General features: G+C 36.2%; 1 protein-coding gene and 14 non-coding genes across 16 annotated transcripts in view; all 15 read right to left on the reverse strand.

Annotated features, from left to right (window-relative positions):
• Positions 1-21,273, reverse strand: part of LOC134957493 (armadillo-like helical domain containing protein 1) — a 468,225-nt gene that overhangs the window by 218,958 nt on the left and 227,994 nt on the right. The window lies entirely within an intron of this gene.
• On the reverse strand, positions 1,187-1,301 carry LOC134959392 (U5 spliceosomal RNA). Its single transcript, XR_010187435.1, has one exon. It is a non-coding gene; the product is annotated as a U5 spliceosomal RNA (small nuclear RNA).
• Positions 2,690-2,803, reverse strand: LOC134959373 (U5 spliceosomal RNA). Its single transcript, XR_010187418.1, has one exon. It is a non-coding gene; the product is annotated as a U5 spliceosomal RNA (small nuclear RNA).
• On the reverse strand, positions 4,186-4,300 carry LOC134959394 (U5 spliceosomal RNA). The gene has a single exon (XR_010187436.1). It is a non-coding gene; the product is annotated as a U5 spliceosomal RNA (small nuclear RNA).
• On the reverse strand, positions 5,688-5,802 carry LOC134959365 (U5 spliceosomal RNA). The gene has a single exon (XR_010187411.1). It is a non-coding gene; the product is annotated as a U5 spliceosomal RNA (small nuclear RNA).
• Positions 7,191-7,305, reverse strand: LOC134959447 (U5 spliceosomal RNA). The gene has a single exon (XR_010187483.1). It is a non-coding gene; the product is annotated as a U5 spliceosomal RNA (small nuclear RNA).
• On the reverse strand, positions 8,695-8,808 carry LOC134959453 (U5 spliceosomal RNA). Its single transcript, XR_010187488.1, has one exon. It is a non-coding gene; the product is annotated as a U5 spliceosomal RNA (small nuclear RNA).
• Positions 10,198-10,312, reverse strand: LOC134959480 (U5 spliceosomal RNA). Its single transcript, XR_010187514.1, has one exon. It is a non-coding gene; the product is annotated as a U5 spliceosomal RNA (small nuclear RNA).
• Positions 11,703-11,816, reverse strand: LOC134959374 (U5 spliceosomal RNA). The gene has a single exon (XR_010187419.1). It is a non-coding gene; the product is annotated as a U5 spliceosomal RNA (small nuclear RNA).
• LOC134959396 (U5 spliceosomal RNA) lies at positions 13,199-13,313 on the reverse strand. The gene has a single exon (XR_010187437.1). It is a non-coding gene; the product is annotated as a U5 spliceosomal RNA (small nuclear RNA).
• LOC134959375 (U5 spliceosomal RNA) lies at positions 14,702-14,815 on the reverse strand. Its single transcript, XR_010187420.1, has one exon. It is a non-coding gene; the product is annotated as a U5 spliceosomal RNA (small nuclear RNA).
• On the reverse strand, positions 16,198-16,312 carry LOC134959397 (U5 spliceosomal RNA). Its single transcript, XR_010187438.1, has one exon. It is a non-coding gene; the product is annotated as a U5 spliceosomal RNA (small nuclear RNA).
• LOC134959334 (U5 spliceosomal RNA) lies at positions 17,701-17,815 on the reverse strand. Its single transcript, XR_010187382.1, has one exon. It is a non-coding gene; the product is annotated as a U5 spliceosomal RNA (small nuclear RNA).
• Positions 19,205-19,319, reverse strand: LOC134959443 (U5 spliceosomal RNA). The gene has a single exon (XR_010187479.1). It is a non-coding gene; the product is annotated as a U5 spliceosomal RNA (small nuclear RNA).
• LOC134959335 (U5 spliceosomal RNA) lies at positions 20,707-20,821 on the reverse strand. The gene has a single exon (XR_010187383.1). It is a non-coding gene; the product is annotated as a U5 spliceosomal RNA (small nuclear RNA).

Raw genomic sequence — 21,273 nt, forward strand, 5'->3', positions numbered from 1 at the left:
AAATGCATCATGGGGAAGTATGCAAATGAAACTACCAAACAAAGAAAGATTTACATTTTGAATGGTCGAATAGTAATTTAAACCCAGTTCTTCAACTTACTAGAGTGCCTACAGCAGTGGTTTCCAAACTTTTTTGAATCACGGCGCCCAAGAATATCAGAATTTTTTCACGGCACCCCTAGGCCAAAAATTTCTTATTGAGAAATTTAGAAAGAAATATTACATTAAGTAGATCGCGTTTATATGTCATCCTTAGGGTCAGTTGTGTGGTGAGGGACAAGATTTGCTTCTGTTTGGCCACATAGTTTATGACTGGTAGCCACCAGCACTGGTTTTGCCTATTATATTGACCATGAATAATTTTAATTGGTCCTGAACCACCAACCCAGGGCACCCCTGCAAGTGTCCCGAGGCACCCCAGGGAGCCAAGGCACACAGTTTAGGAACCTCTGGCCTACAGACATCACGATGTTGTACAGTGCTGGAAAAACATCCCAGCAATAGAGTATACAGGAGACTCATCTATGATAGAATAATCATTGTATTCCACAGTTTTTCCCAATAATAAACAAAAAAAATCAACATTTAATATCAAATTCTAAAAGACTCATGAAAAATTAACAATTTCGGAATTTCACTAGTAAATAAGCTCTGCGTTGGTCAGCCAGGCAGGAAACAAAAAAACAAAAAGCCTTTTACTGTAAACAGAAAACAAACAGCAAAAAACTGTAAACAGTAAACTAACTACTTCTGATCATGGTCAAATTTTCCTACAAACAGGATAAGAAAAACAAAAACTAATTTGTTCAACTTCCTTCAGATACCATTAATACCGACACAGCAAGAGAGTATTCAAGAAAATAGCTGACCATTTTCAAAAATGAAACTCATGAGTGCTCCTTTCCCCATCTTGCCCTGCCTCACTGACTCAGTGTTGCTCAGCTGCAGTGCACTGTCTGCAAGTCAGCCTGAGTATATTGTGTCATTTCATAGCATCGATTGATGATGTCCTATCCCTGCTCTATATTTATAAGTAACCAGTTTACTTTACGCCTGTAAAAATATAAACATCAGTTTCAGAAGCAATGATTTGTGACCATGGTTTCAAATCATGGTTTCTACAAATTGATACTTCCGATGTTCAAACCCTACTATAATATTATATTCTTTTATTAACCAGTAAACAAGCCCAGCGTGAGCCAGGCATCAAAAAATTACATGAAACTCATGGTTGTTCCTCTCCACGGAAATCTTTAGTAAAAGGCGAAAGATTTATTCGTTCTGAAGAGAAACCAGAGTATACTAGAGAAGTGCCACGATTATTTCCCCAGATTCAAACAGACCTCAGTTTACCAAGTGAGAGGACAAAACATATGTATATTTAACAATTTTCACATATAACCAATACAATTCTAATATATTTACAACATCTAAGTTTAAAAAGGACATTTAATTTGCAAAATGCTATAAAAAAACAACAACCTTGCAAAGTATCAAATGCATCATGGGGAAGTATGCAAATGAAACTACCAAACAAAGAAAGATTTACATTTTGAATGGTCGAATAGTAATTTAAACCCAGTTCTTCAACTTACTAGAGTGCCTACAGCAGTGGTTTCCAAACTTTTTTGAATCACGGCGCCCAAGAATATCAGAATTTTTTCACGGCACCCCTAGGCCAAAAATTTCTTATTGAGAAATTTAGAAAGAAATATTACATTAAGTAGATCGCGTTTATATGTCATCCTTAGGGTCAGTTGTGTGGTGAGGGACAAGATTTGCTTCTGTTTGGCCACATAGTTAATGACTGGTAGCCACCAGCACTGGTTTTGCCTATTATATTGACCATGAATAATTTTAATTGGTCCTGAACCACCAACCCAGGGCACCCCTGCAAGTGTCCCGAGGCACCCCAGGGAGCCACGGCACACAGTTTAGGAACCTCTGGCCTACAGACATCACGATGTTGTACAGTGCTGGAAAAACATCCCAGCAATAGAGTATACAGGAGACTCATCTATGATAGAACAATCATTGTATTCCACAGTTTTTTCCAATAATAAACAAAAAAAATCAACATTTAATATCAAATTCTAAAAGACTCATGAAAAATTAACAATTTCGGAATTTCACTAGTAAATAAGCTCTGTGTTGGTCAGCCAGGCAGGAAACAAAAAACAAAAAAACAAAAAGCCTTTTACTGTAAACAGAAAACAAACAGCAAAAAAATGTAAACAGTAAACTAACTACTTCTGATCATGGTCAAATTTTCCTACAAACAGGATAAGAAAAACAAAAACTAATTTGTTCAACTTCCTTCAGATACCATTAATACCGACACAGCAACAGAGTATTCAAGAAAATAGCTGACCATTTTCAAAAATGAAACTCATGAGTGCTCCTTTCCCCATCTTGCCCTGCCTCACTGACTCAGTGTTGCTCAGCTGCAGTGCACTGTCTGCAAGTCAGCCTGAGTATATTGTGTCATTTCATAGCATCGATTGATGATGTCCTATCCCTGCTCTATATTTATAAGTAACCAGTTTACTTTACGCCTGTAAAAATATAAACATCAGTTTCAGAAGCAATGATTTGTGACCATGGTTTCAAATCATGGTTTCTACAAATTGATACTTCCGATGTTCAAACCCTACTATAATATTATATTCTTTTATTAACCAGTAAACAATCCCAGCGTGAGCCAGGCATCAAAAAATTATATGAAACTCATGGTTGTTCCTCTCCACGGAAATCTTTAGTAAAAGGCGAAAGATTTATTCGTTCTGAAGAGAAACCAGAGTATACTAGAGAAGTGCCACGATTATTTCCCCAGATTCAAACAGACCTCAGTTTACCAAGTGAGAGGACAAAACATATGTATATTTAACAATTTTCACATATAAGCAATACAATTCTAATATATTTACAACATCAAAGTTTAAAAAGGACATTTAATTTGCAAAATGCTATAAAAAAAAACAACAACCTTGCAAAGTATCAAATGCATCATGGGGAAGTATGCAAATGAAACTACCAAACAAAGAAAGATTTACATTTTGAATGGTCGAATAGTAATTTAAACCCAGTTCTTCAACTTACTAGAGTGCCTACAGCAGTGGTTTCCAAACTTTTTTGAATCACGGCGCCCAAGAATATCAGAATTTTTTCACGGCACCCCTAGGCCAAAAATTTCTTATTGAGAAATTTAGAAAGAAATATTACATTAAGTAGATCGCGTTTATATGTCATCCTTAGGGTCAGTTGTGTGGTGAGGGACAAGATTTGCTTCTGTTTGGCCACATAGTTTATGACTGGTAGCCACCAGCACTGGTTTTGCCTATTATATTGACCATGAATAATTTTAATTGGTCCTGAACCACCAACCCAGGGCACCCCTGCAAGTGTCCCGAGGCACCCCAGGGAGCCAAGGCACACAGTTTAGGAACCTCTGGCCTACAGACATCACGATGTTGTACAGTGCTGGAAAAACATCCCAGCAATAGAGTATACAGGAGACTCATCTATGATAGAATAATCATTGTATTCCACAGTTTTTCCCAATAATAAACAAAAAAAATCAACATTTAATATCAAATTCTAAAAGACTCATGAAAAATTAACAATTTCGGAATTTCACTAGTAAATAAGCTCTGCGTTGGTCAGCCAGGCAGGAAACAAAAAAACAAAAAGCCTTTTACTGTAAACAGAAAACAAACAGCAAAAAACTGTAAACAGTAAACTAACTACTTCTGATCATGGTCAAATTTTCCTACAAACAGGATAAGAAAAACAAAAACTAATTTGTTCAACTTCCTTCAGATACCATTAATACCGACACAGCAACAGAGTATTCAAGAAAATAGCTGACCATTTTCAAAAATGAAACTCATGAGTGCTCCTTTCCCCATCTTGCCCTGCCTCACTGACTCAGTGTTGCTCAGCTGCAGTGCACTGTCTGCAAGTCAGCCTGAGTATATTGTGTCATTTCATAGCATCGATTGATGATGTCCTATCCCTGCTCTATATTTATAAGTAACCAGTTTACTTTACGCCTGTAAAAATATAAACATCAGTTTCAGAAGCAATGATTTGTGACCATGGTTTCAATTCATGGTTTCTATAAATTGATACTTCCGATGTTCAAACCCTACTATAATATTATATTCTTTTATTAACCAGTAAACAAGCCCAGCGTGAGCCAGGCATCAAAAAATTACATGAAACTCATGGTTGTTCCTCTCCACGGAAATCTTTAGTAAAAGGCGAAAGATTTATTCGTTCTGAAGAGAAACCAGAGTATACTAGAGAAGTGCCACGATTATTTCCCCAGATTCAAACAGACCTCAGTTTACCAAGTGAGAGGACAAAACATATGTATATTTAACAATTTTCACATATAACCAATACAATTCTAATATATTTACAACATCTAAGTTTAAAAAGGACATTTAATTTGCAAAATGCTATAAAAAAACAACAACCTTGCAAAGTATCAAATGCATCATGGGGAAGTATGCAAATGAAACTACCAAACAAAGAAAGATTTACATTTTGAATGGTCGAATAGTAATTTAAACCCAGTTCTTCAACTTACTAGAGTGTCTACAGCAGTGGTTTCCAAACTTTTTTGAATCACGGCGCCCAAGAATATCAGAATTTTTTCACGGCACCCCTAGGCCAAAAATTTCTTATTGAGAAATTTAGAAAGAAATATTACATTAAGTAGATCGCGTTTATATGTCATCCTTAGGGTCAGTTGTGTGGTGAGGGACAAGATTTGCTTCTGTTTGGCCACATAGTTTATGACTGGTAGCCACTAGCACTGGTTTTGCCTATTATATTGACCATGAATAATTTTAATTGGTCCTGAACCACCAACCCAGGGCACCCCTGCAAGTGTCCCGAGGCACCCCAGGGAGCCACGGCACACAGTTTAGGAACCTCTGGCCTACAGACATCACGATGTTGTACAGTGCTGGAAAAACATCCCAGCAATAGAGTATACAGGAGACTCATCTATGATAGAACAATCATTGTATTCCACAGTTTTTTCCAATAATAAACAAAAAAAATCAACATTTAATATCAAATTCTAAAAGACTCATGAAAAATTAACAATTTCGGAATTTCACTAGTAAATAAGCTCTGCGTTGGTCAGCCAGGCAGGAAACAAAAAACAAAAAAACAAAAAGCCTTTTACTGTAAACAGAAAACAAACAGCAAAAAACTGTAAACAGTAAACTAACTACTTCTGATCATGGTCAAATTTTCCTACAAACAGGATAAGAAAAACAAAAACTAATTTGTTCAACTTCCTTCAGATACCATTAATACCGACACAGCAAGAGAGTATTCAAGAAAATAGCTGACCATTTTCAAAAATGAAACTCATGAGTGCTCCTTTCCCCATCTTGCCCTGCCTCACTGACTCAGTGTTGCTCAGCTGCAGTGCACTGTCTGCAAGTCAGCCTGAGTATATTGTGTCATTTCATAGCATCGATTGATGATGTCCTATCCCTGCTCTATATTTATAAGTAACCAGTTTACTTTACGCCTGTAAAAATATAAACATCAGTTTCAGAAGCAATGATTTGTGACCATGGTTTCAATTCATGGTTTCTACAAATTGATACTTCCGATGTTCAAACCCTACTATAATATTATATTCTTTTATTAACCAGTAAACAAGCCCAGCGTGAGCCAGGCATCAAAAAATTATATGAAACTCATGGTTGTTCCTCTCCACGGAAATCTTTAGTAAAAGGCAAAAGATTTATTCGTTCTGAAGAGAAACCAGAGTATACTAGAGAAGTGCCACGATTATTTCCCCAGATTCAAACAGACCTCAGTTTACCAAGTGAGAGGACAAAACATATGTATATTTAACAATTTTCACATATAACCAATACAATTCTAATATATTTACAACATCTAAGTTTAAAAAGGACATTTAATTTGCAAAATGCTATAAAAAAAACAACAACCTTGCAAAGTATCAAATGCATCATGGGGAAGTATGCAAATGAAACTACCAAACAAAGAAAGATTTACATTTTGAATGGTCGAATAGTAATTTAAACCCAGTTCTTCAACTTACTAGAGTGCCTACAGCAGTGGTTTCCAAACTTTTTTGAATCACGGCGCCCAAGAATATCAGAATTTTTTCACGGCACCCCTAGGCCAAAAATTTCTTATTGAGAAATTTAGAAAGAAATATTACATTAAGTAGATCGCGTTTATATGTCATCCTTAGGGTCAGTTGTGTGGTGAGGGACAAGATTTGCTTCTGTTTGGCCACATAGTTTATGACTGGTAGCCACCAGCACTGGTTTTGCCTATTATATTGACCATGAATAATTTTAATTGGTCCTGAACCACCAACCCAGGGCACCCCTGCAAGTGTCCCGAGGCACCCCAGGGAGCCACGGCACACAGTTTAGGAACCTCTGGCCTACAGACATCACGATGTTGTACAGTGCTGGAAAAACATCCCAGCAATAGAGTATACAGGAGACTCATCTATGATAGAACAATCATTGTATTCCACAGTTTTTTCCAATAATAAACAAAAAAAATCAACATTTAATATCAAATTCTAAAAGACTCATGAAAAATTAACAATTTCGGAATTTCACTAGTAAATAAGCTCTGTGTTGGTCAGCCAGGCAGGAAACAAAAAACAAAAAAACAAAAAGCCTTTTACTGTAAACAGAAAACAAACAGCAAAAAACTGTAAACAGTAAACTAACTACTTCTGATCATGGTCAAATTTTCCTACAAACAGGATAAGAAAAACAAAAACTAATTTGTTCAACTTCCTTCAGATACCATTAATACCGACACAGCAACAGAGTATTCAAGAAAATAGCTGACCATTTTCAAAAATGAAACTCATGAGTGCTCCTTTCCCCATCTTGCCCTGCCTCACTGACTCAGTGTTGCTCAGCTGCAGTGCACTGTCTGCAAGTCAGCCTGAGTATATTGTGTCATTTCATAGCATTGATTGATGATGTCCTATCCCTGCTCTATATTTATAAGTAACCAGTTTACTTTACGCCTGTAAAAATATAAACATCAGTTTCAGAAGCAATGATTTGTGACCATGGTTTCAAATCATGGTTTCTACAAATTGATACTTCCGATGTTCAAACCCTACTATAATATTATATTCTTTTATTAACCAGTAAACAAGCCCAGCGTGAGCCAGGCATCAAAAAATTACATGAAACTCATGGTTGTTCCTCTCCACGGAAATCTTTAGTAAAAGGCGAAAGATTTATTTGTTCTGAAGAGAAACCAGAGTATACTAGAGAAGTGCCACGATTATTTCCCCAGATTCAAACAGACCTCAGTTTACCAAGTGAGAGGACAAAACATATGTATATTTAACAATTTTCACATATAACCAATACAATTCTAATATATTTACAACATCTAAGTTTAAAAAGGACATTTAATTTGCAAAATGCTATAAAAAAACAAAAACCTTGCAAAGTATCAAATGCATCATGGGGATGTATGCAAATGAAACTACCAAACAAAGAAAGATTTACATTTTGAATGGTCGAATAGTAATTTAAACCCAGTTCTTCAACTTACTAGAGTGCCTACAGCAGTGGTTTCCAAACTTTTTTGAATCACGGCGCCCAAGAATATCAGAATTTTTTCACGGCACCCCTAGGCCAAAAATTTCTTATTGAGAAATTTAGAAAGAAATATTACATTAAGTAGATCGCGTTTATATGTCATCCTTAGGGTCAGTTGTGTGGTGAGGGACAAGATTTGCTTCTGTTTGGCCACATAGTTTATGACTGGTTGCCACCAGCACTGGTTTTGCCTATTATATTGACCATGAATAATTTTAATTGGTCCTGAACCACCAACCCAGGGCACCCCTGCAAGTGTCCCGAGGCACCCCAGGGAGCCACGGCACACAGTTTAGGAACCTCTGGCCTACAGACATCACGATGTTGTACAGTGCTGGAAAAACATCCCAGCAATAGAGTATACAGGAGACTCATCTATGATAGAACAATCATTGTATTCCACAGTTTTTTCCAATAATAAACAAAAAAAAATCAACATTTAATATCAAATTCTAAAAGACTCATGAAAAATTAACAATTTCGGAATTTCACTAGTAAATAAGCTCTGTGTTGGTCAGCCAGGCAGGAAACAAAAAACAAAAAAACAAAAAGCCTTTTACTGTAAACAGAAAACAAACAGCAAAAAAATGTAAACAGTAAACTAACTACTTCTGATCATGGTCAAATTTTCCTACAAACAGGATAAGAAAAACAAAAACTAATTTGTTCAACTTCCTTCAGATACCATTAATACCGACACAGCAACAGAGTATTCAAGAAAATAGCTGACCATTTTCAAAAATGAAACTCATGAGTGCTCCTTTCCCCATCTTGCCCTGCCTCACTGACTCAGTGTTGCTCAGCTGCAGTGCACTGTCTGCAAGTCAGCCTGAGTATATTGTGTCATTTCATAGCATCGATTGATGATGTCCTATCCCTGCTCTATATTTATAAGTAACCAGTTTACTTTACGCCTGTAAAAATATAAACATCAGTTTCAGAAGCAATGATTTGTGACCATGGTTTCAAATCATGGTTTCTACAAATTGATACTTCCGATGTTCAAACCCTACTATAATATTATATTCTTTTATTAACCAGTAAACAATCCCAGCGTGAGCCAGGCATCAAAAAATTATATGAAACTCATGGTTGTTCCTCTCCACGGAAATCTTTAGTAAAAGGCGAAAGATTTATTCGTTCTGAAGAGAAAACAGAGTATACTAGAGAAGTGCCACGATTATTTCCCCAGATTCAAACAGACCTCAGTTTACCAAGTGAGAGGACAAAACATATGTATATTTAACAATTTTCACATATAAGCAATACAATTCTAATATATTTACAACATCAAAGTTTAAAAAGGACATTTAATTTGCAAAATGCTATAAAAAAAAACAACAACCTTGCAAAGTATCAAATGCATCATGGGGAAGTATGCAAATGAAACTACCAAACAAAGAAAGATTTACATTTTGAATGGTCGAATAGTAATTTAAACCCAGTTCTTCAACTTACTAGAGTGCCTACAGCAGTGGTTTCCAAACTTTTTTGAATCACGGCGCCCAAGAATATCAGAATTTTTTCACGGCACCCCTAGGCCAAAAATTTCTTATTGAGAAATTTAGAAAGAAATATTACATTAAGTAGATCGCGTTTATATGTCATTCTTAGGGTCAGTTGTGTGGTGAGGGACAAGATTTGCTTCTGTTTGGCCACATAGTTTATGACTGGTAGCCACCAGCACTGGTTTTGCCTATTATATTGACCATGAATAATTTTAATTGGTCCTGAACCACCAACCCAGGGCACCCCTGCAAGTGTCCCGAGGCACCCCAGGGAGCCAAGGCACACAGTTTAGGAACCTCTGGCCTACAGACATCACGATGTTGTACAGTGCTGGAAAAACATCCCAGCAATAGAGTATACAGGAGACTCATCTATGATAGAATAATCATTGTATTCCACAGTTTTTCCCAATAATAAACAAAAAAAATCAACATTTAATATCAAATTCTAAAAGACTCATGAAAAATTAACAATTTCGGAATTTCACTAGTAAATAAGCTCTGCGTTGGTCAGCCAGGCAGGAAACAAAAAACAAAAAAACAAAAAGCCTTTTACTGTAAACAGAAAACAAACAGCAAAAAACTGTAAACAGTAAACTAACTACTTCTGATCATGGTCAAATTTTCCTACAAACAGGATAAGAAAAACAAAAACTAATTTGTTCAACTTCCTTCAGATACCATTAATACCGACACAGCAAGAGAGTATTCAAGAAAATAGCTGACCATTTTCAAAAATGAAACTCATGAGTGCTCCTTTCCCCATCTTGCCCTGCCTCACTGACTCAGTGTTGCTCAGCTGCAGTGCACTGTCTGCAAGTCAGCCTGAGTATATTGTGTCATTTCATAGCATCGATTGATGATGTCCTATCCCTGCTCTATATTTATAAGTAACCAGTTTACTTTACGCCTGTAAAAATATAAACATCAGTTTCAGAAGCAATGATTTGTGACCATGGTTTCAATTCATGGTTTCTACAAATTGATACTTCCGATGTTCAAACCCTACTATAATATTATATTCTTTTATTAACCAGTAAACAAGCCCAGCGTGAGCCAGGCATCAAAAAATTACATGAAACTCATGGTTGTTCCTCTCCACGGAAATCTTCAGTAAAAGGCGAAAGATTTATTCGTTCTGAAGAGAAACCAGAGTATACTAGAGAAGTGCCACGATTATTTCCCCAGATTCAAACAGACCTCAGTTTACCAAGTGAGAGGACAAAACATATGTATATTTAACAATTTTCACATATAACCAATACAATTCTAATATATTTACAACATCTAAGTTTAAAAAGGACATTTAATTTGCAAAATGCTATAAAAAAACAAAAACCTTGCAAAGTATCAAATGCATCATGGGGATGTATGCAAATGAAACTACCAAACAAAGAAAGATTTACATTTTGAATGGTCGAATAGTAATTTAAACCCAGTTCTTCAACTTACTAGAGTGCCTACAGCAGTGGTTTCCAAACTTTTTTGAATCACGGCGCCCAAGAATATCAGAATTTTTTCACGGCACCCCTAGGCCAAAAATTTCTTATTGAGAAATTTAGAAAGAAATATTACATTAAGTAGATCGCGTTTATATGTCATCCTTAGGGTCAGTTGTGTGGTGAGGGACAAGATTTGCTTCTGTTTGGCCACATAGTTTATGACTGGTTGCCACCAGCACTGGTTTTGCCTATTATATTGACCATGAATAATTTTAATTGGTCCTGAACCACCAACCCAGGGCACCCCTGCAAGTGTCCCGAGGCACCCCAGGGAGCCACGGCACACAGTTTAGGAACCTCTGGCCTACAGACATCACGATGTTGTACAGTGCTGGAAAAACATCCCAGCAATAGAGTATACAGGAGACTCATCTATGATAGAACAATCATTGTATTCCACAGTTTTTTCCAATAATAAACAAAAAAAAAATCAACATTTAATATCAAATTCTAAAAGACTCATGAAAAATTAACAATTTCGGAATTTCACTAGTAAATAAGCTCTGTGTTGGTCAGCCAGGCAGGAAACAAAAAACAAAAAAACAAAAAGCCTTTTACTGTAAACAGAAAACAAACAGCAAAAAAATGTAAACAGTAAACTAACTACTTCTGATCATGGTCAAATTTTCCTACAAACAGGATAAGAAAAACAAAAACTAATTTGTTCAACTTCCTTCAGATACCATTAATACCGACACAGCAACAGAGTATTCAAGAAAATAGCTGACCATTTTCAAAAATGAAACTCATGAGTGCTCCTTTCCCCATCTTGCCCTGCCTCACTGACTCAGTGTTGCTCAGCTGCAGTGCACTGTCTGCAAGTCAGCCTGAGTATATTGTGTCATTTCATAGCATCGATTGATGATGTCCTATCCCTGCTCTATATTTATAAGTAACCAGTTTACTTTACGCCTGTAAAAATATAAACATCAGTTTCAGAAGCAATGATTTGTGACCATGGTTTCAAATCATGGTTTCTACAAATTGATACTTCCGATGTTCAAACCCTACTATAATATTATATTCTTTTATTAACCAGTAAACAATCCCAGCGTGAGCCAGGCATCAAAAAATTATATGAAACTCATGGTTGTTCCTCTCCACGGAAATCTTTAGTAAAAGGCGAAAGATTTATTCGTTCTGAAGAGAAACCAGAGTATACTAGAGAAGTGCCACGATTATTTCCCCAGATTCAAACAGACCTCAGTTTACCAAGTGAGAGGACAAAACATATGTATATTTAACAATTTTCACATATAAGCAATACAATTCTAATATATTTACAACATCAAAGTTTAAAAAGGACATTTAATTTGCAAAATGCTATAAAAAAAAACAACAACCTTGCAAAGTATCAAATGCATCATGGGGAAGTATGCAAATGAAACTACCAAACAAAGAAAGATTTACATTTTGAATGGTCGAATAGTAATTTAAACCCAGTTCTTCAACTTACTAGAGTGCCTACAGCAGTGGTTTCCAAACTTTTTTGAATCACGGCGCCCAAGAATATCAGAATTTTTTCACGGCACCCCTAGGCCAAAAATTTCTTATTGAGAAATTTAGAAAGAAATATTACATTAAGTAGATCGCGTTTATATGTCATCCTTAGGGTCAGTTGTGTGGTGAGGGACAAGATTTGCTTCTGTTTGGCCACATAGTTTATGACTGGTAGCCACCAGCACTGGTTTTGCCTATTATATTGACCATGAATAATTTTAATTGGTCCTGAACCACCAACCCAGGGCACCCCTGCAAGTGTCCCGAGGCACCCCAGGGAGCCAAGGCACACAGTTTAGGAACCTCTGGCCTACAGACATCACGATGTTGTACAGTGCTGGAAAAACATCCCAGCAATAGAGTATACAGGAGACTCATCTATGATAGAATAATCATTGTATTCCACAGTTTTTCCCAATAATAAACAAAAAAAATCAACATTTAATATCAAATTCTAAAAGACTCATGAAAAATTAACAATTTCGGAATTTCACTAGTAAATAAGCTCTGCGTTGGTCAGCCAGGCAGGAAACAAAAAAACAAAAAGCCTTTTACTGTAAACAGAAAACAAACAGCAAAAAACTGTAAACAGTAAACTAACTACTTCTGATCATGGTCAAATTTTCCTACAAACAGGATAAGAAAAACAAAAACTAATTTGTTCAACTTCCTTCAGATACCATTAATACCGACACAGCAAGAGAGTATTCAAGAAAATAGCTGACCATTTTCAAAAATGAAACTCATGAGTGCTCCTTTCCCCATCTTGCCCTGCCTCACTGACTCAGTGTTGCTCAGCTGCAGTGCACTGTCTGCAAGTCAGCCTGAGTATATTGTGTCATTTCATAGCATCGATTGATGATGTCCTATCCCTGCTCTATATTTATAAGTAACCAGTTTACTTTACGCCTGTAAAAATATAAACATCAGTTTCAGAAGCAATGATTTGTGACCATGGTTTCAAATCATGGTTTCTACAAATTGATACTTCCGATGTTCAAACCCTACTATAATATTATATTCTTTTATTAACCAGTAAACAAGCCCAGCGTGAGCCAGGCATCAAAAAATTACATGAAACTCATGGTTGTTCCTCTCCACGGAAATCTTTAGTAAAAGGCGAAAGATTTATTCGTTCTGAAGAGAAACCAGAGTATACTAGAGAAGTGCCACGATTATTTCCCCAGATTCAAACAGACCTCAGTTTACCAAGTGAGAGGACAAAACATATGTATATTTAACAATTTTCACATATAACCAATACAATTCTAATATATTTACAACATCTAAGTTTAAAAAGGACATTTAATTTGCAAAATGCTATAAAAAAACAACAACCTTGCAAAGTATCAAATGCATCATGGGGAAGTATGCAAATGAAACTACCAAACAAAGAAAGATTTACATTTTGAATGGTCGAATAGTAATTTAAACCCAGTTCTTCAACTTACTAGAGTGCCTACAGCAGTGGTTTCCAAACTTTTTTGAATCACGGCGCCCAAGAATATCAGAATTTTTTCACGGCACCCCTAGGCCAAAAATTTCTTATTGAGAAATTTAGAAAGAAATATTACATTAAGTAGATCGCGTTTATATGTCATCCTTAGGGTCAGTTGTGTGGTGAGGGACAAGATTTGCTTCTGTTTGGCCACATAGTTAATGACTGGTAGCCACCAGCACTGGTTTTGCCTATTATATTGACCATGAATAATTTTAATTGGTCCTGAACCACCAACCCAGGGCACCCCTGCAAGTGTCCCGAGGCACCCCAGGGAGCCACGGCACACAGTTTAGGAACCTCTGGCCTACAGACATCACGATGTTGTACAGTGCTGGAAAAACATCCCAGCAATAGAGTATACAGGAGACTCATCTATGATAGAACAATCATTGTATTCCACAGTTTTTTCCAATAATAAACAAAAAAAATCAACATTTAATATCAAATTCTAAAAGACTCATGAAAAATTAACAATTTCGGAATTTCACTAGTAAATAAGCTCTGTGTTGGTCAGCCAGGCAGGAAACAAAAAACAAAAAAACAAAAAGCCTTTTACTGTAAACAGAAAACAAACAGCAAAAAAATGTAAACAGTAAACTAACTACTTCTGATCATGGTCAAATTTTCCTACAAACAGGATAAGAAAAACAAAAACTAATTTGTTCAACTTCCTTCAGATACCATTAATACCGACACAGCAACAGAGTATTCAAGAAAATAGCTGACCATTTTCAAAAATGAAACTCATGAGTGCTCCTTTCCCCATCTTGCCCTGCCTCACTGACTCAGTGTTGCTCAGCTGCAGTGCACTGTCTGCAAGTCAGCCTGAGTATATTGTGTCATTTCATAGCATCGATTGATGATGTCCTATCCCTGCTCTATATTTATAAGTAACCAGTTTACTTTACGCCTGTAAAAATATAAACATCAGTTTCAGAAGCAATGATTTGTGACCATGGTTTCAAATCATGGTTTCTACAAATTGATACTTCCGATGTTCAAACCCTACTATAATATTATATTCTTTTATTAACCAGTAAACAATCCCAGCGTGAGCCAGGCATCAAAAAATTATATGAAACTCATGGTTGTTCCTCTCCACGGAAATCTTTAGTAAAAGGCGAAAGATTTATTCGTTCTGAAGAGAAACCAGAGTATACTAGAGAAGTGCCACGATTATTTCCCCAGATTCAAACAGACCTCAGTTTACCAAGTGAGAGGACAAAACATATGTATATTTAACAATTTTCACATATAAGCAATACAATTCTAATATATTTACAACATCAAAGTTTAAAAAGGACATTTAATTTGCAAAATGCTATAAAAAAAAACAACAACCTTGCAAAGTATCAAATGCATCATGGGGAAGTATGCAAATGAAACTACCAAACAAAGAAAGATTTACATTTTGAATGGTCGAATAGTAATTTAAACCCAGTTCTTCAACTTACTAGAGTGCCTACAGCAGTGGTTTCCAAACTTTTTTGAATCACGGCGCCCAAGAATATCAGAATTTTTTCACGGCACCCCTAGGCCAAAAATTTCTTATTGAGAAATTTAGAAAGAAATATTACATTAAGTAGATCGCGTTTATATGTCATCCTTAGGGTCAGTTGTGTGGTGAGGGACAAGATTTGCTTCTGTTTGGCCACATAGTTTATGACTGGTAGCCACCAGCACTGGTTTTGCCTATTATATTGACCATGAATAATTTTAATTGGTCCTGAACCACCAACCCAGGGCACCCCTGCAAGTGTCCCGAGGCACCCCAGGGAGCCAAGGCACACAGTTTAGGAACCTCTGGCCTACAGACATCACGATGTTGTACAGTGCTGGAAAAACATCCCAGCAATAGAGTATACAGGAGACTCATCTATGATAGAATAATCATTGTATTCCACAGTTTTTCCCAATAATAAACAAAAAAAATCAACATTTAATATCAAATTCTAAAAGACTCATGAAAAATTAACAATTTCGGAATTTCACTAGTAAATAAGCTCTGCGTTGGTCAGCCAGGCAGGAAACAAAAAAACAAAAAGCCTTTTACTGTAAACAGAAAACAAACAGCAAAAAACTGTAAACAGTAAACTAACTACTTCTGATCATGGTCAAATTTTCCTACAAACAGGATAAGAAAAACAAAAACTAATTTGTTCAACTTCCTTCAGATACCATTAATACCGACACAGCAAGAGAGTATTCAAGAAAATAGCTGACCATTTTCAAAAATGAAACTCATGAGTGCTCCTTTCCCCATCTTGCCCTGCCTCACTGACTCAGTGTTGCTCAGCTGCAGTGCACTGTCTGCAAGTCAGCCTGAGTATATTGTGTCATTTCATAGCATCGATTGATGATGTCCTATCCCTGCTCTATATTTATAAGTAACCAGTTTACTTTACGCCTGTAAAAATATAAACATCAGTTTCAGAAGCAATGATTTGTGACCATGGTTTCAAATCATGGTTTCTACAAATTGATACTTCCGATGTTCAAACCCTACTATAATATTATATTCTTTTATTAACCAGTAAACAAGCCCAGCGTGAGCCAGGCATCAAAAAATTACATGAAACTCATGGTTGTTCCTCTCCACGGAAATCTTTAGTAAAAGGCGAAAGATTTATTCGTTCTGAAGAGAAACCAGAGTATACTAGAGAAGTGCCACGATTATTTCCCCAGATTCAAACAGACCTCAGTTTACCAAGTGAGAGGACAAAACATATGTATATTTAACAATTTTCACATATAACCAATACAATTCTAATATATTTACAACATCTAAGTTTAAAAAGGACATTTAATTTGCAAAATGCTATAAAAAAAACAACAACCTTGCAAAGTATCAAATGCATCATGGGGAAGTATGCAAATGAAACTACCAAACAAAGAAAGATTTACATTTTGAATGGTCGAATAGTAATTTAAACCCAGTTCTTCAACTTACTAGAGTGCCTACAGCAGTGGTTTCCAAACTTTTTTGAATCACGGCGCCCAAGAATATCAGAATTTTTTCACGGCACCCCTAGGCCAAAAATTTCTTATTGAGAAATTTAGAAAGAAATATTACATTAAGTAGATCGCGTTTATATGTCATCCTTAGGGTCAGTTGTGTGGTGAGGGACAAGATTTGCTTCTGTTTGGCCACATAGTTAATGACTGGTAGCCACCAGCACTGGTTTTGCCTATTATATTGACCATGAATAATTTTAATTGGTCCTGAACCACCAACCCAGGGCACCCCTGCAAGTGTCCCGAGGCACCCCAGGGAGCCACGGCACACAGTTTAGGAACCTCTGGCCTACAGACATCACGATGTTGTACAGTGCTGGAAAAACATCCCAGCAATAGAGTATACAGGAGACTCATCTATGATAGAACAATCATTGTATTCCACAGTTTTTTCCAATAATAAACAAAAAAAATCAACATTTAATATCAAATTCTAAAAGACTCATGAAAAATTAACAATTTCGGAATTTCACTAGTAAATAAGCTCTGCGTTGGTCAGCCAGGCAGGAAACAAAAAACAAAAAAACAAAAAGCCTTTTACTGTAAACAGAAAACAAACAGCAAAAAACTGTAACCAGTAAACTAACTACTTCTGATCATGGTCAAATTTTCCTACAAACAGGATAAGAAAAACAAAAACTAATTTGTTCAACTTCCTTCAGATACCATTAATACCGACACAGCAACAGAGTATTCAAGAAAATAGCTGACCATTTTCAAAAATGAAACTCATGAGTGCTCCTTTCCCCATCTTGCCCTGCCTCACTGACTCAGTGTTGCTCAGCTGCAGTGCACTGTCTGCAAGTCAGCCTGAGTATATTGTGTCATTTCATAGCATCGATTGATGATGTCCTATCCCTGCTCTATATTTATAAGTAACCAGTTTACTTTACGCCTGTAAAAATATAAACATCAGTTTCAGAAGCAATGATTTGTGATCATGGTTTCAAATCATGGTTTCTACAAATTGATACTTCCGATGTTCAAACCCTACTATAATATTATATTCTTTTATTAACCAGTAAACAAGCCCAGCGTGAGCCAGGCATCAAAAAATTATATGAAACTCATGGTTGTTCCTCTCCACGGAAATCTTTAGTAAAAGGCGAAAGATTTATTCGTTCTGAAGAGAAACCAGAGTATACTAGAGAAGTGCCACGATTATTTCCCCAGATTCAAACAGACCTCAGTTTACCAAGTGAGAGGACAAAACATATGTATATTTAACAATTTTCACATATAAGCAATACAATTCTAATATATTTACAACATCAAAGTTTAAAAAGGACATTTAATTTGCAAAATGCTATAAAAAAAAACAACAACCTTGCAAAGTATCAAATGCATCATGGGGAAGTATGCAAATGAAACTACCAAACAAAGAAAGATTTACATTTTGAATGGTCGAATAGTAATTTAAACCCAGTTCTTCAACTTACTAGAGTGCCTACAGCAGTGGTTTCCAAACTTTTTGGAATCACGGCGCCCAAGAATATCAGAATTTTTTCACGGCACCCCTAGGCCAAAAATTTCTTATTGAGAAATTTAGAAAGAAATATTACATTAAGTAGATCGCGTTTATATGTCATCCTTAGGGTCAGTTGTGTGGTGAGGGACAAGATTTGCTTCTGTTTGGCCACATAGTTTATGACTGGTTGCCACCAGCACTGGTTTTGCCTATTATATTGACCATGAATAATTTTAATTGGTCCTGAACCACCAACCCAGGGCACCCCTGCAAGTGTCCCGAGGCACCCCAGGGAGCCACGGCACACAGTTTAGGAACCTCTGGCCTACAGACATCACGATGTTGTACAGTGCTGGAAAAACATCCCAGCAATAGAGTATACAGGAGACTCATCTATGATAGAACAATCATTGTATTCCACAGTTTTTTCCAATAATAAACAAAAAAAATCAACATTTAATATCAAATTCTAAAAGACTCATGAAAAATTAACAATTTCGGAATTTCACTAGTAAATAAGCTCTGTGTTGGTCAGCCAGGCAGGAAACAAAAAACAAAAAAACAAAAAGCCTTTTACTGTAAACAGAAAACAAACAGCAAAAAACTGTAAACAGTAAACTAACTACTTCTGATCATGGTCAAATTTTCCTACAAACAGGATAAGAAAAACAAAAACTAATTTGTTCAACTTCCTTCAGATACCATTAATACCGACACAGCAAGAGAGTATTCAAGAAAATAGCTGACCATTTTCAAAAATGAAACTCATGAGTGCTCCTTTCCCCATCTTGCCCTGCCTCACTGACTCAGTGTTGCTCAGCTGCAGTGCACTGTCTGCAAGTCAGCCTGAGTATATTGTGTCATTTCATAGCATCGATTGATGATGTCCTATCCCTGCTCTATATTTATAAGTAACCAGTTTACTTTACGCCTGTAAAAATATAAACATCAGTTTCAGAAGCAATGATTTGTGACCATGGTTTCAAATCATTGTTTCTACAAATTGATACTTCCGATGTTCAAACCCTACTATAATATTATATTCTTTTATTAACCAGTAAACAAGCCCAGCGTGAGCCAGGCATCAAAAAATTATATGAAACTCATGGTTGTTCCTCTCCACGGAAATCTTTAGTAAAAGGCGAAAGATTTATTTGTTCTGAAGAGAAACCAGAGTATACTAGAGAAGTGCCACGATTATTTCCCCAGATTCAAACAGACCTCAGTTTACCAAGTGAGAGGACAAAACATATGTATATTTAACAATTTTCACATATAACCAATACAATTCTAATATATTTACAACATCTAAGTTTAAAAAGGACATTTAATTTGCAAAATGCTATAAAAAAACAACAACCTTGCAAAGTATCAAATGCATCATGGGGAAGTATGCAAATGAAACTACCAAACAAAGAAAGATTTACATTTTGAATGGTCGAATAGTAATTTAAACCCAGTTCTTCAACTTACTAGAGTGCCTACAGCAGTGGTTTCCAAACTTTTTTGAATCACGGCGCCCAAGAATATTAGAATTTTTTCACGGCACCCCTAGGCCAAAAATTTCTTATTGAGAAATTTAGAAAGAAATATTACATTAAGTAGATCGCGTTTATATGTCATCCTTAGGGTCAGTTGTGTGGTGAGGGACAAGATTTGCTTCTGTTTGGCCACATAGTTAATGACTGGTAGCCACCAGTACTGGTTTTGCCTATTATATTGACCATGAATAATTTTAATTGGTCCTGAACCACCAACCCAGGGCACCCCTGCAAGTGTCCCGAGGCACCCCAGGGAGCCACGGCACACAGTTTAGGAACCTCTGGCCTACAGACATCACGATGTTGTACAGTGCTGGAAAAACATCCCAGCAATAGAGTATACAGGAGACTCATCTATGATAGAACAATCATTGTATTCCACAGTTTTTTCCAATAATAAACAAAAAAAATCAACATTTAATATCAAATTCTAAAAGACTCATGAAAAATTAACAATTTCGGAATTTCACTAGTAAATAAGCTCTGCGTTGGTCAGCCAGGCAGGAAACAAAAAACAAAAAAACAAAAAGCCTTTTACTGTAAACAGAAAACAAACAGCAAAAAACTGTAACCAGTAAACTAACTACTTCTGATCATGGTCAAATTTTCCTACAAACAGGATAAGAAAAACAAAAACTAATTTGTTCAACTTCCTTCAGATACCATTAATACCGACACAGCAACAGAGTATTCAAGAAAATAGCTGACCATTTTCAAAAATGAAACTCATGAGTGCTCCTTTCCCCATCTTGCCCTGCCTCACTGACTCAGTGTTGCTCAGCTGCAGTGCACTGTCTGCAAGTCAGCCTGAGTATATTGTGTCATTTCATAGCATCGATTGATGATGTCCTATCCCTGCTCTATATTTATAAGTAACCAGTTTACTTTACGCCTGTAAAAATATAAACATCAGTTTCAGAAGCAATGATTTGTGACCATGGTTTCAAATCATGGTTTCTACAAATTGATACTTCCGATGTTCAAATCCTACTATAATATTATATTCTTTTATTAACCAGTAAACAAGCCCAGCGTGAGCCAGGCATCAAAAAATTATATGAAACTCATGGTTGTTCCTCTCCACGGAAATCTTTAGTAAAAGGCGAAAGATTTATTCGTTCTGAAGAGAAACCAGAGTATACTAGAGAAGTGCCACGATTATTTCCCCAGATTCAAACAGACCTCAGTTTACCAAGTGAGAGGACAAAACATATGTATATTTAACAATTTTCACATATAAGCAATACAATTCTAATATATTTACAACATCAAAGTTTAAAAAGGACATTTAATTTGCAAAATGCTATAAAAAAAACAACAACCTTGCAAAGTATCAAATGCATCATGGGGAAGTATGCAAATGAAACTACCAAACAAAGAAAGATTTACATTTTGAATGGTCGAATAGTAATTTAAACCCAGTTCTTCAACTTACTAGAGTGCCTACAGCAGTGGTTTCCAAACTTTTTTGAATCACGGCGCCCAAGAATATCAGAATTTTTTCACGGCACCCCTAGGCCAAAAATTTCTTATTGAGAAATTTAGAAAGAAATATTACATTAAGTAGATCGCGTTTATATGTCATCCTTAGG

Source organism: Pseudophryne corroboree, chromosome 9 (genome assembly GCF_028390025.1).
Source record: "Pseudophryne corroboree isolate aPseCor3 chromosome 9, aPseCor3.hap2, whole genome shotgun sequence".
Classification (NCBI taxonomy): Eukaryota; Metazoa; Chordata; class Amphibia; order Anura; family Myobatrachidae; genus Pseudophryne; species Pseudophryne corroboree.